The sequence below is a fragment of the Meles meles genome, chromosome 5, assembly GCF_922984935.1.
Source record: "Meles meles chromosome 5, mMelMel3.1 paternal haplotype, whole genome shotgun sequence".
In the NCBI taxonomy this organism is placed as follows: Eukaryota; Metazoa; Chordata; class Mammalia; order Carnivora; family Mustelidae; genus Meles; species Meles meles.
In genome coordinates this window covers 73,531,220-73,545,419 of record NC_060070.1, presented here as the reverse complement: position 1 = coordinate 73,545,419, position 14,200 = coordinate 73,531,220, and the positions used below count along the sequence as shown (strand labels likewise).

General features: G+C 37.5%; 1 protein-coding gene across 2 annotated transcripts in view; it reads left to right on the top strand.

Moving 5' to 3' along the window:
- LAMA2 (laminin subunit alpha 2) overlaps nucleotides 1–14,200 on the top strand; it is a 661,080-nt gene that overhangs the window by 65,083 nt on the left and 581,797 nt on the right. The gene's annotated exons all lie outside the window — the stretch shown is intronic.

The window sequence follows — 14,200 nt, the reverse complement described above, 5'->3', positions numbered from 1 at the left end:
GATCTCTGTGGTGCCCTATGCCTATGTTTTCTTTCTTGTACATTTTTTCCTCTAACATGAATAATTGCCTTTTTTAAAAAAAATTCTTAGTTTGCTATATATGTTTCTATAATTCTAAACCATGATCTTTGACAGAATTGTAAAACCCCTCTCAATACACCAAATCACACTTGGGACTATATTAGTTGATTTTTTAATTTTTTTTTTTAATAATCATCCTGGAACTCTTCACTTCCACATTTTTGTGGATAACACCCTCTGTAGTGTTCCTAGAAAAAGTGAATGAAAAGTAACTCACATGTCTGAAGATGTCTTAACGCACCCCCTTTTAAATATTATCTGGCTCTAGACTTGATTAGAAAGCATTTCTCCTCAGAATTTTGAAAGTATTGCTTCAAGGCTCCCGACTCACTTCAGCCACCCTGGCATTTTTCGTACACTTGAACATTCCGATTTCTACCTCAGATCTTTTTCGCTGACTGGTTCTCTGCCTGGTGTGCTTCTCCTCAATATAGCTACATTACTAACATCCTTTCCTTCCTTAAAAACTGCAAAAATGTACCATTTTCAATGATCCTCCTTTTATACCTTTATTTATATTATATTATTTTTTATTTTATTTTAAAATTATTTATTTACTAGAGAGCATGCAAGCAGGGGGATAATCAGAGGGAGAGGGACAAGCAGACTCCGATTGTGGAGCCTGATGCAGGCCTTAGTCCCACCACCCTGAGATCATGACCTGAGCAGAAATTAAGTGTCCAGAAGCTTAACTGACTGAGTCACCCATCACCTTCGCCCTTTATTGCTTTAATTAATTTTGCCACTGCTCCTGCCTCCTGGTATTCTTGATCTCCCTAAATAAGTTCCAGTATTTCTTCTCTTCTTCTTATCATCTCCAAATCAAATATTTTACTAATGAAGATACTGGATACACCTTTTTGTTGTCTCTGTCTACACTCCCCCTGCTGCTCCTCATTCCCTGACAAAATGTAGACTCTAAAAGGGTATAGATTTGTATCTTACATTTAAAAAAATGGGGGAACATATATAAGGCAACCAGATGTGTCCCTAAACATCTGGAAAAGTATAAGGTACATGGTAGGAATTAAAAAAAAAATTGTTGAATGGTTTTCTGATTTCCCATGTTGAAGTTAGATGACATGCCAGTTTTTCCCTTCCTGCCTTTGTGATCACATTTTTTTCCTCTATAAGCTCTTACAATTTCATTCTGATCTACCGTCTTCTGCAATTTGATGATGATAATGCTTTGTGCTGTAAATTTTATGACTCTGGAAACTCATACCTTTTATTCATGGATTTTAAGTTTCATTACTAATTATTTAACAATGTAGTATCAATCTATGGGTCTTATTTGGACGTCAGACTGATTCTCTAAATTTTTATCTTTTTTCTAATATTTTGATTTCCTTTTTCTTTTTATTCTATTTTTTCTACCTAGAAGATTTCCTCACCCTTATCTTACAATATTTTTGTTAGTCTAACGTTATTTTTGATAACTCGTCTGTGCTTTGAATACTCTTTTAAACATTGTTATATTACCCCCTTCTTTCATTCATGCCACCTAATGTCCTAGTTCTCTGGTGGTATGGAAGAGTTGTTAAAGTTTTTTTCCTGTCTTTGCCTTTGTTTCCTCTGAGCTCCATTCCATTTTTCTGATTTGTTTTCTGTCTTTCATGGTAGATGTAAAACATCTGGGGGAAATGTGGCTATCCAATTACATTTATCTGAGATGCTAAAATTGTTAGATCTGTGGGTGTCAGAAAATCTTGTGAACTCACTCAAGTATGATCAAGTTGTCATTTAAATGGGAGACTTCCAAGTAGTGTATCTGTAACTAATCTATGGATATGCATTTTCTAGTCTCTTACCTGCTAGCATTCCTATTTGGAAATAGTGTAAGGGTTAAGAGTTAGAATGACCATAATCACATTATTCAGCGTGTAGGTGTATGCTTTTTTGTTTTCAATATGGAACACTACTTTCACCCCTATCTTTCACTGCATTGAGAGTAAGACTTTCTGGTTCAGTTTCTCTGAAGACTAAATTCCTGGTCTCCTGCCAGGTCAGCAGTGGTGTAGCAGCTAGATTTTAGGAGGTTGGTGAGGGCATCTGAAGATCTATCTCATTGTCAGAGATAGATTTTGCAGCTTTGGTTCTTATTCTTGGTTTATAAATTATTTGATGCCTCAAATTTCAGAGACTTTCTGGGTCTCAGCAGCTCAAACTACTCTTTTTGCTCTGATTTCCTCCTCCCCCTTACAAATACATCCTCGCCCCAGCTTTCTCTACTCTGGGCCAGTACCACTCACTCCATCTACCATCTTTCCATCCTCTATGAATTAATTGACATTTCTTTTCTGTTGTCATCTTCTGTCTAGTTATCCAGTAGCAACATATTTTTTTATTACTTTATTCTTACTTTAAAATGTTTCATAAGCAAGTAGGATTTAAGGGTGTGTATGTGGCCATCTGTCATCAAAGTTCCAAGTTTTCATGCTTTAATGTGAAGCATAAAAGGATATATTACTTCCATCCCATTACTTTTGAAAGGTTGTGAATCTGAGCTCTGTGTTTTCAATCAAATTACATACAAATAGTGTTAAACTTTTTAATTCTACGTGTGTTACACTAATACGGAGAAGTATATGGTGACTTCACAGATTTTTTCAGTGGCAGGGCTATTGTGAGGATTGTGAGGAGGAAGCTTATGAGTTATTCTTCAGCTCCATAGAGATAAAGACAATGAAAGTTGGTCTAAGTACATTAAGAGTTTTGTTGCAAGTTGAATCGTGTTTTTTTAATTTACTAAGCAAGTAAAATTTGTCTTTAGCATGTGTTTATAAAGACAAAGAGTCTTGAGTGATTTAGTCCAAGGGTTCAAATTTGTGTGTTCATGACCTCTAGGTCCTAAAGAGGTCTCTGAATTCAAATCAGACCCACAATAATTTCTGAAACATTACGTATTTATTTAACTGATGACAGAGGTAAAATGCAAATAAAAATTATTTCAAGGTCAATGGCTCTATTTCCCCTTCTTTGAAAGTGGACTCTTCTGAAATGGCAAAGAAAAAGCTTGTCAGCTACCTCTCCTATTGATGAAAGGGCAACAAACAAATACCTACATTTCTCATGCGTCTCAATAAAATAAATTGATAATGAGAGATTATGTTAATTACTTATATATCTTTGTTGTCGTTAAATCATTATTTTTTGGAAAAAAAAGAAAGTACATTGTTGTGTTGGGGAGAAGACTACTGACCTGAGAAATAAATGGTCTTGTTCTGGTACAGTTCTTTCACTAACTGGTGTTTTTAGTCTCCGGAGTATGATCACAGATAAGTGCAGGACTAGATAATTTTGAAAACCCCCTCCTCCTAGTCTCCCCCTCTTTCTTTGTTGTTGCCTTTCTCCTCTTCTTGATACTAAGATACAGTTGCTGTTTTCAACTGGCTCACATTCTAGGAGTGAAAATATTGGTACACGTTATTGACAAACATACAAGTAATATCACATGGTCGTATTGTTACTACTGTAAAAAGGAGTGTAGAAGACAGGAAGGTAATGTGGAGTATTTTAAAAACAATTTTATTTCTTACCTAGTAAGGTACTTACCAGTTCAAATGTATCCAAAATGTAACTGAAATCCATGTCTCATGTGACTGAGATCCCTCACATCTGGTTATCTTTAGACCCTGGGTTGTGTAAAATTCACGGAGTATTTTTCCACTGAGTGTTTTGTTTACTGTTATAAAATCTTAAACTGTTACATCAAAGGAAAACTTTCATCAAAAGAACCTCAGCAAAACCTCAAAACAACCAAACATTTCACTCGTCTGTTTAAACCATCAGCAGAGGCAGCACTGTCATCCCAGTTTATAAACTAACTAGTCTCACCATCGTGGCCCTTCTGAGTTTCCTGTTCCCAGGGCCCCAGTTCTGCAAATCACTTATGAACCCTGGCAAAGAGAGAGTTTAGAAATAGGCAAACCATAGCATTTTCGCTGACAAAACATTTATTGAAGTGCTATCTGTGTGAAGCACTGGGAAATTCATCATCTGAATAGTCTGAATTACCATCCATGAAGAAAGTAACCCATTTGGGGGACGTACCTTCCACATTCTCCTAGATTAATTTAAACCAACATGCAGATGTTTGATATGCTTCTCGCATGGCATTCCACAAGGTTGTGTTTTTCCTTTTGAGGTTTGAATATGCTGATTACCTTTAATAAGCAGTGTCATTCAGTGCACTTAAAAAAATAATCTTTTTTTTTTTTTTTTGGTGGAGTAAGTAGTGGGAAAGAGCAGTCATTAGAGACTCGCATCTGGAATTGTTGATTGAAAGGGAATCAAGAGAGTCGAGCCCGGTATTTTTAAAATGGGAGTGATCTCCATTATTACTAAAAGAATCTGCAGGTTATAGGATACCTGACATGGGAAGGGAATGCTTGAAGAGTAGCCAATGATGTTGAACTTGCTGTATTTTCCAACTGACTTGTTTTTCTTATGAAGGCAGCATTTTAGTGAAATTGTGTTTGCTTTTCTTTCTGAGAGGTTCTAATTGAAGTTTGAAGGTTCATTACACAGTGCCTGGGAATATGTTGTCAAATATAATTCACCTCTCCCCTAGTGGATGTTGGCATAATTTTTTAGGACAGGGGACTCCAGCATGCTCAGCTGTCCTCCTATTCTGCTCCACTTTCATTCATCATAGAGAGAATTTCTGCCATGTTTTGAATCTCTACTTTCAAGTGTCAGCACACTGAAGCAAATATGAAAAAATAGGTTTGAAGCTAAGTAGATGAATATTGGCATTCAGACAACACATGATGGCTAAAACTTCTGTCTCCTTCAATTATATAACCTTAAGGGTTTCACAGACATATCCCCGCAAATCAAAGAACATGCTACTTCTTCAAAGTCAGAAAAATAAAAATCAGGGGTGCCTGGGAGGCCCAGTTGGTTAAGCGTCCGCCTTCAACTCAGGTCATGATCCCCGGGTCCTGGGATGGAACCTTGCAACGGGCTCTGTGCTCAGTGGGAAGCCTGTTTCTCCCACTCCCTCTGCTGCTCTGCCTGCTTGTGCTCTCTCGCTCTGTCAAATAAATAAATAAAAATCTCGAAAAAAAAAAAAAGAAAGAGAACAATCAGCAATGTTTGCTCCTATACTTCCCATGTAGCAAGATATTTCTGGTTTTATTTGGGACATTGAATGTACATGGAGTAGGCTGGGATTGCCCAGTGAAGGAGTCTGCTTCAGCGTGAGTACTGTTTTTAGTAACAGATTTTATAAACTGGCTGGGTAATTTCTAGTTCTGTGGCAAGAGCAATCTATCATGATAAACCTGTAACATAAATGTACAGGATACATTCTTGTTTCAAGAGTCTCGAAGAGGAGTCCCCTCATGAACAATTTATATCTGAGGATCATAAAATGGAAGTTCAGCGGTAGCACAAGCAAGTACAGTGAATGGTGTGTTGTTAAGTTCCTTTAAATCATGAAAAAAATATACTTTCAGAGATATATTAATCTTATTCCAAATATATATCTTTCTGTAAATAACAATTGGAAGGAAGAGGTTATATTTTTTAGCAGTCCTGAGCTGACTGTATATTAGGAAACTAGGCAAAAGGAGGACAGTGGTCTCTGCTCTGAGTGAAGTATTCTGCTGTCAGACACTTGGGGGCAATGATGGCTGCGCTGCTATCATTTTATTCTCTTGTGCGAGTTTGATAAAACTCTTTAAATGCTAATATGCATTTTGGAAAACACAAACTCTGTTATATTATGTTGTATTTAGAAGAAAATTGGTCTGAGGATATGAATCAGATTTGGTAACATGGTCATCAACCAAACTATTCTGTTTATTTAATTATTCAAAATAGGGGCACCTGGGTGGCTCAGTGGGTTAAGCCTCTGGGTTTGGCTCAGGTCATGATCCCAAGGTCCTGGGATTGAGCCCCACATCAGGCTCTCTGCTCAGAGAGCCTACTTCTTCTCTATCTGCCTGCCTCTGTGCCTACTTCTGCCTACTTGTGATTTCTGTCTCTGTCAAATAAATAAAAAATCTTAAAAAAATAAAATAAAAATAAAATCTTAATTATTCAAAATAGGTAGTGATGTGAAAGAAAATTGAGATTTGTCAATTTTTATTATACTCCCATCTTATTTCTTGTATATTTGAATACCTTCACTTTATTCTTCTTTCAGCTCAGATGGGCTATGCTCTAAGGGGTTAAGGAAATGAGATAATCTAGAGTGTATGGATTTCAGAGTTTGAGTGTCTGTAAATAAACAAGCAGTTATCAATGGTATTACATTAATGATAACTTTTTTTTAAGGTTTTATTTATTTATTTGACAGAGAGCCGATCGGGGAGGGGGACAGGCTCCCCGTTGAGGAGAGAGCCTGATGCCAGGCTCGATCCCAGGGCCCTGAGATCATGACCTGAGCCGAACCCAGAGGCTTAACCCACTGAACCACCCAGGTGCCCCTAATGAAAACATTTTAGAAATGTAAAAACAGTTTAAAAATATATTCTGGTGAGTTACATTTGTTTTAAAATGTTTAAAAATGTATCATTGAAATGTTTCCCACTCTTATTCTACCCTTAGATAGCAATATGTGAAACCATCTAAAGTCATTGTTTGTTCTGGTTTTCCCTTCAAGGGTTAACAAATTAAAATAATGTAAAAAGTCCTATACTTCTAGTCCCATAGTTCCTCTTTTCTGTTGAAATATAGGTAGCTATTTAGAAGATTAGATATGTAAACCAATCTTTTTTTTTTTTTTTTTAATGCTTAAGACAATCTGACTAATCTAAAACACTTCTTAGTAGTATTAATTGTCAGTAAGGAACATTGAGATCTACAGGTAAACTTATAATAGAAAATTCATTTTTTAGTGAATTTCTGATATTAAATAGTAGAGATCAGACCTAGATTTAAAAAAAAAAGGCTTTTCAATTAGTAGACTTCACATTGGGTACTACCTGGTATCTGAAATTCAAATGTTTTGATGTACATTTTGGCTAAGCAGTGGTCTAAGTAATTGGCCACAGATTTAAAAATGTGACTGTCTTAATATTCTGTGTTAGTAGAAGTTCAGAGGTTAGATGCTTGTTTAAGTGCAATTGAATCTGAGTTAAATGATTTTTGGAAAATGCACATTTTGTCTACAATTTTTACCTTCTATGAACTTCTGAAAGTCTCCTCTGTTCTTGGTTAACAAAGAGAACCTTCAAATTAAAAAAAAAAAAAAAGGTAAGCTAAAACAATAAAACAATACATCAGGACAAAGGTTGGAAATAAAGAAAAATAATTTGAACTCAAGGGATTTTCCTTAGCAAGGTCTTAAAGTCCGTTTGGCTGAATAGATTGAAAAATCCTTATTATTTTGATTAATGATTCAATTGTTATATCCATGCTAAATGTTCATAAAAAGACATTCATTCACATTTTAAAATGAGGTAAATTAAGAGAAAAGTAGGTCAGTGTGCTGAGAAATGAGCTTTTCTTTTTCAAATGGTTAATTCTGTATTTTTTAAAAGGAGCAAAGATCAGCTCAGCATATAAGGTACTTGTGATAATGAAAGCACTATATACAGGAAAACCGCCCTTTTGTTTTCAATCTAGAATTGATTAATTAAATTTCATTGTAGATGTATTGCATAAGACACCTTTCAAGGGCAAAAATATTTTTCATTACATTCCTAGTTAGGGTCCAAATTTGAATGACTAACTCAAGTGTAGGTAAGGAAATTGTTCAGGCTTTACACAGATTGTTAGAGAAGTAACAAGATGGTTATGAATACCATCTAAAAATGTACCCAGGACATTAATTCTCAATCTATTTTTGCCGCTACAAGCTTGCAGGCCTAGGCCTTGTTCTGCGACACAAAGCAGCCTCAGGGAAGATTAGTTACCATCTCCGCCCAATGGGGTTTGTCTGACTGCTAATTAACACATACAGTCAAGTTCTCTACTATTCCCAAAGACTTAGAAAATCAAACACTGATGAAAAGAGAATATTAACTAAATCGATTTTTAAAGAAAAAGGAAACACTTTTTTAAAGGTACAAATGAAAAACATAAAGAACAATCAGTATCAATTATTTCATTAAATATTCATTGAGTAAGATATCTGTGTGGACCCTGTTAGGTTGATCTCAGGTGCTTTGCAGGAGTGCTCACTTGCTATAGGTCAGATTCAGAGACACACTCCTGATCACTTACTTTTCATGCTACTTATTCCTGTCCGAGACTGTACTGAGGAGACCACCAGAATGTATACTGACCTGTAACTGAGGAGTGTATTTGCCAGACATTTTAAAATTCTCCCTGCTCAAGATTGTAGGGGGATCCCTGTCAATCAAGAGCATGAGGTTTGCCTGGGTTCCCAGCGAGAAGACCCCATTCTCTCCCTAGGGAAGCACAGAGTTTACTTCTCAGCGGCTCAGACATGTTAGTCTGAGCTTCGCACTTTAGGTTATTTCTAAATTACTCAATCTCTAAAAACAAAACATTCCTAGTCCCAGGTTCATTATTCCTCAAGGACAACATCCCATACCTTGTGCAAAATCGGTCTTAAACTGTGAGGACCAGTTTTGCTCTTCAAGGATTTGCATTAAAGATACCATTCATTTAGGGTGCCTGGGTGGCTCAGTGGGTTAAAGCCTCTGCCTTCGGCTCAGGTCATGATCCCAGGGTCCTGGGATCGAGCCCCACATCAGGCTCTCTACTCAGCCAGGAGCCTACTTCCCCCTCTCTCTCTGCCTGCCTCTCTGCCTACTTGTGATCTCTGTCTGTCAAATAAATAAATAAATACAATTTTTTAAAAAGATACCATTCATTCTAGTTTCATTCTAAAGTTGAAATGTGTTTATTTAATCAAACAGAAAGATCTCAGTATATGACAACTATTAAGGAAAGGCTTTTCGGGGACACCTGGGTGGCTCAGTGGTTTAAGCCTCTGCCTTCGGCTCAGGTCATGATCTCAGGGTCCTGGGATCGAGCCCCACATCGGGCTCTCTGCTCAGTGGGGAGCCTGTTTCTCCCTTTCTCTCTCTGCCTGCCTCTCTACCTACTTGTGACCTCTCTCTGTCAAATAAATAAATAAAATATAAAAAAAAAGGAAAGGCTTTTCCTCCAGTGTGGGAATAGCTGCCATGCTGACTGGTCTTTATAAAGACTGAAGTGAAGTTGTAGCAACAGAGATGTCCTGAATGGGATTGTCTGTTCTGGGCAACTAGGGCTTAGTAAATATATTAGGGTCGAAAGCATGTTCATGTCATTCTTTCATTCACTCATACATTTAACAAGTATTTTGAAGTGCTTTTATGTCCAGCCACTGTTCTAACCAGTAGAGAAAAAAAAAAAAAAAAACCAAAAATGGAGTAGACATCTCTCTGTTTTTGTGATTCTTTCATTTTAGTGGGGATAGTTACTGGGAGGGGGGTGGAGACAATGACAAGGAAACAAATCAATAAAGTAATTTCATATAATGATAATGAATGGGAAGAAAATGAAACAGGTGTCTTGATAGTTCATGGGGGTGGGTGTCACTTGGGTGGTCAGGGAAGGCCTTGCTGAAAGAGATAATATCTTACCTGAAGTCCAGCTGGGGGACTGTCCAGCTACAAGAGATCTGAGATGCAGGGAATTCCAAATGGATGAAAAATTCAGAAGTCCTCAGAAAATGGATGAAAAATTCATCCTTCATGAACTCCTAAGATGTGAATGAAAGTCTCATGTGGGGATAACGTCTACGGTTGGAGGAACAGAAACAAAGCCATGAAGACTAATAGGAGCCAGGCTAAGGGTGGTGTGAGATAAAAGAAGAAGACATGCAAGGGCCATACTGGGTCGGAACTTGTAAACTGTGGGGCTTTGTTTGAATTTTATTCTGCGTGCAGGGAAAACCGCTAGAAGATTTTGAATCTAATTCTTTTTTAATACTTTGTTGCCCTGCTATTTGGAAAAAATGGATTGTAGGAAGAGTTGGAGGCCGGCAATTTTTCCAGTAAAAGACTCCACAGAAGACTTGGCCAGATTTGATTTCTATAATTCCCAAACTCTGAAAGAGAGTACTAGGCCTTCTTCCTCAGTTTCTCCTATTCATTATGGCCAAGACTCCTGAGCAGATACAATTTGAGAACAATTAATGTTAATTCTGGTTACACTTTGGTCAGTTGAATAGGATTAATATAACTATAGGGCAGATGACAGAGGGGAAACCATTTTTTTTTAACTTCTTTAGTCTCCATATGATGACAGTACCACTTGTGATAATCACATTTATACAGCTCAGTAGAAATTTTGAAATCTTAGCTTACCACTGACAGTTCAAAGGCAATGCACATGAATTCCCAGTTCCTTGATAATGTATTTCAACTGCTATATTAAAGCTTTCTGTATAGTTTTAGACTTGGGTTAATATTTTCTTTATTTTGAAGCAAATTAGTATTCTATATGTAGAAGCCATAACACTGTTGCTATTTATATAAAATAAAGAAAATTAAAAATACTCTACACATTGAAGACATCATGTACTTTGGAAATAACTGATTCCCATGAAGATGGGTTCAGATCTAATGCCGGATGAAGATCAACACCAAATACCATGATAGCTGATAGTTATTTTGAAGTCTCAAAGGAGATAATAAACATCTATGAGAAAACAGAATTTGGGTAGGTAGTGGTGGAAATAATTTTTATTTCAGGACTAAATAAATTGAGTAAATTAAAGATTGACTTTTAGAGGGAGAAATATATTATTTTCTTTAAAATGTATAAGTTATAAACTGCAAATCACCAGCATTATTATGATTACAAATTATCGAATTTTATATTAAAATTGAAATCTTCTAAACCCCATGTCATATTTTAGCTACAAGGCTTTTTGTTTTATTTTAATAATTCTTTTTTTAAATATTTTATTTATTTGTCTGACAGAGGGAGAGACAGCGAGAGGGAACACAAGTGGGGGAGTGGGAGAGAGAGAAGCAGGCTTCCTGGTGAGCGGGGAGCCCAATGTGGGGCTCAATCCCAGGACCCTGGGATCATGACCTGAGCTGAAGGCAGTTGTTCAACTGCTGAGCCACCCAGGCATCCCTAATAATCAGTTTTTAAAAGAATGCACACTTATAGTTACTTTTATTATGCTCCATAGTATTTTTAAAAATTTCTGCTGGGATAAAATGGAATCTGAGTTCAAGACGTAAAGGTAGAAATTAAAGTGTGTGAAGGTCCTTCAAATATTCTGTCACTTTTAATAGTTCTCTTCTATATTACTTGACTTACCAATGTTAAAAGTCTGTAAAAGTCTTTCAGCTGCCTTTGATTCTCCTAACCCCTTGTGGGCACAGTTAAAAAAATGACTTAGTTGGGTCTTTATAACTGACATTGGATAAGGTTCAAAGTTTCAAGTGACTTAAAAACAGTTTAAGAATAAATAATATATTTTTTAAAATTCCCTTAACAGTTTTTTCTCTAAAATTGATTCCTGAATGGCAACATACAAGCTTGCATTATAGAATAGAATATGCAGTTGATGGAAATCACGTTCTGCCTTATTCTGTTAATTTGTTTCTCTTGTCAGGATGCTTTTACTTAAAACATGTTTTGTGATTAGAGCTAGAATTATCATCTCCAAGTTGATCCTTCCCCATTGGATTGTCTACACTACCTGTCTTCTGGTGAAATGAATTAAATTCTAATTTGGAATGACTGTAGCCTATAGCCATGAACATTGATAGCTATGTGTCTCGAAAGAGAAGCGCTAACCTTTGTTGGCATGTCTCTTGAAGTAAGATTCACTTGCAGTAGGGCTGGTTTTATTGGTGGCTGTGTGGGAAGGTAAGAGTAGGGGCCAATTCTACTCCTTTCTGATCCTGGCATGTGATCTCTTTCCTTTTTAATTAACTTCAGAGGGTAGGTGTGACCATGGCTTTGACAGTCAGGAAAAGCTCATCTCTTTTGCCCTCCTATGCCTGGCGTTGAAAAGGCACAGTGAAGACTGGAGGAAAAATGTTTATTTTCTTACAGAGAGGAAATATTTCAAGCATTTTGTTATCAACATTTATAATTTAACATAATAGTTGAATTGATAATGTAGAATCGAATCATTATTTTAGCAGATAATATTGTTTAATGTGCTTGGTGTTGTCATAGGTATAAAAGCAGTAGGATACTTGCCCTCAAGAAAGTATGTAGTCTTATTATGGACAGAGATAAGAAATGAATGTTGTCACAGGAAAAAAATGTATAATTTAATACTAATATAGAGAACTTAGGCAAATAAGTGATGTGACAATACAGAGGAGGATGAAAATCATTGTGAGGTGAGTAAAGACTGAGAGCATTCTAGAAGAAGTGGTACTTGGAGGATGTGTTGGGATTAAATAGAGAAAGAGTAGAGAGAAGACAGGCAGGTCTTCCAGGCAGTGTCTAGAAGCAGAGCCTGTAGAAGAGATTTTTGTGTCAGCAATTTCCTGAGGGGGTACTCTCAGGAGAAACTCAGGACAGCAAAGAAGCAGCAAATTGTGGAAGAAGAAACTGGACAAAGGTGTCCTGTCAGGAGAGGGTGAACCTCAGCCTAACACATGGTGTGGTCTGGAGAGAGATCTGCACCACACATGGTTTTCCTCCGTAAGGACCAGGGTGTCAGGTCAGTCAGTCACTCTCTACCACCAGAGGGGTGGGGATAGAATGAGTGGAATAACTTGTTGCGTGTCCTTGGGAAACATGGATTTCACCCATACGGGCTGTTCTCAAGAATGCAATGTTGCCACTAGAAGCCAATAGCAGCCAGCCCTTGGGAAAGGGGCCTGGGCATGGCACCCGCAGAATTTCCTACACTGGGGAAATAGTTGGTAGGTATGAGAGATGAAGCTAGCTTGCTGGGGAGTATCCATTCATGCAGAGTTGTCATGACTTCTAGTTGGTAATACCTTATTAAGCATTAGCTGTTGCTCCTTCATGTTTTGAAGCAATGACGTGGCTTTAAAAAACATAATTTTGTAAAAGATCCCTATCATTCCTTTCTCTGCTGATAGGACAGTGGATTGATTAAGAACCCTAGGTTTCGAGTCAGATAGATCTGGCCTCAGACCCTAGCTTTGCCCTTGCTGTATGAATGGCTGTGTGAGTTCCTGAACCAATCTCAGATTGCATGTGCAAAATGTGAGTAATCATGTATGCTTCATAATTATTGTATTAAAGGCTTTAATCCTTGGGAACCATTCAACACAATGCCTGGTGTATAGTAAGTGTTCAATGAATGGTATTTAGTAGTTTACTCTAAATAAGTAAAACTTTTATTCTTTCTGACTGGTGTGAGGTGATATCTCATTGTGGTTTTGATTTGTATTTCCCTGATGCTAAAATTAACAAGTCAGGAAATGACAGATGCTGGAGAGGATGTGGAGAAAAGGGAACCCTCCTCCACTGTTGGTGGGAATGCAAGCTGGTCCAACCACTCTGGAAAACAGCATGGAGCTTCCTCAAAATGTTGAAAATAGAACTACCCTATGACCCAGCAATTGCACTACTGGGTATTTACCCTAAAGATACAAACATAGTGATCCGAAGGGGCACGTGTACCCGATGTTTATAGCAGCAATGTCTACAATAGCCAGACTATGGAAAGAACCTAGATGTCCATCAACAGATGAATGGATAAAGAAGATGTGGTATATATACACAATGGAATACTATGCAGCCATCAAAAGAAATGAAATCTTGCCATTTGCGACGACGTGGATGGAACTAGAGCGTATCATGCTTAGTGAAATAAGTCAATCGGAGAAAGACAACTATCATATGATCTCCCTGATATGAGGACATGGAGAAGCAACATGGGGGGGTAGGGGGATAGGAGAAGAATAAATGAAACAAGATGGGATTGGGAGGGAGACAAACCATAAATGACTCTTAATCTCACAAAACAAACTGGGGGTTGCTGGGGGGAGGTGGGATTGGGAGAGGGGGAGCGGGCTATGGACATTGGGGAGGGGAGGCGAACCATAAGAGACTATGGACTCTGAAAAACAACCTGAGGGTTTTGAAGGGTCAGGGGTGGGAGGTTGGGGGAACAGGTGGTGGGTAATGGGGAGAGCACGTTTTGCATGGAGCACTGGGTGTTGTGCAAAAAGAATGAATACTGTTACGCTGAAAA